Source organism: Oryza brachyantha, chromosome 9, assembly GCF_000231095.2.
Source record: "Oryza brachyantha chromosome 9, ObraRS2, whole genome shotgun sequence".
Taxonomy (NCBI): Eukaryota; Viridiplantae; Streptophyta; class Magnoliopsida; order Poales; family Poaceae; genus Oryza; species Oryza brachyantha.
The window spans coordinates 483031-484040 of NC_023171.2; the positions used below are offsets into that span (position 1 = coordinate 483031).

Genomic DNA, 1010 nt, shown 5'->3' on the forward strand with positions numbered 1-1010 from the left:
AACACGCTCAAATAAACAGAAGAGATACACTCCAGAATCCAAACATAGTACTTGACATTATATTTAATAAAGAGGTGATAAATACAAGATAAGGTCTAAGTACCTAATTAAGCCATTTCTAGCTAAGCAGCGACATTTGCACGCCCTATAAACATACATACATACTTAACTTGGGGTCACAAATTAATTAACAAGCATATATATATATATTATATAATGGTGAGATTATATAATGGAGCTGCATATATATAAACAGTAAAGGATATTAATTAAACTAGTAGTGTGTGATGGCGATGGAGGAGATGGATGGATCAGAAACCGACCCTCCTGCCGCCGCAGGATGTACGGACGGTGTTTGCTGCGGCAGTAGCCTTAGCCCGCCGCAGCTCCTCCGGCCATGCCTTCTTGCCGTGCTTGTAGAGCACTTTGTTGCGTTTGTTCCGCAGGCGCTTCCTGCCGTTGGTGGCTGCAGCCGCTATGAACTTCTTCTTGAGGTTGTACACCTTCTGGGAGAGGGCGGAGGCGTCGAGGCCACGGCGGAGCAGCGGCGGGCGCGCGGCCTGGAGCGCCCGGAGGAGCACGGCGGCTGCCGGCGGGTGGCCCATGTTCTCCGTCCGCAGAGAGGCAATGGTGTCGACGATCTTGATCTCGTCGTCCACCGCCCAGCGGCGGTAGGGCCCCCTCCTCAGCCGGCTCGTTGCCTCCGCCTCGTCATCACCGCTGACGGAGGAGAGGACGATTGCGACGGCGGAGGAAAGGACAACGGCTGAGGAGGAGGAGGAGGAGGAGGAGGAGCCGGAGGAGGAGGAGATGATGGGAGCCATGGCCGGCGTGTGAGATTGCTGTGGCTGGGGGCAAGCAGAGAGTCCCCGCAGAGTAGTGTAGTAGCAGTACTTGCTGCAGTCTGTCAGTAGAGTGGACTAATTAGCAGTGGCACTTGGCGGGCAACCACCGCTCTTCGCGCGCATAATCCAATCCAGTCACTATTCGTTTTCAGTTAAGGCCCCGTT

At 53.7% G+C, this 1010-nt stretch overlaps 1 pseudogene; it reads right to left on the bottom strand.

Moving 5' to 3' along the window:
* Window positions 1–269: 269 nt before the first annotated feature.
* LOC121055317 lies at window positions 270–755 on the bottom strand (annotated as a pseudogene).
* Window positions 756–1010: the final 255 nt, after the last annotated feature.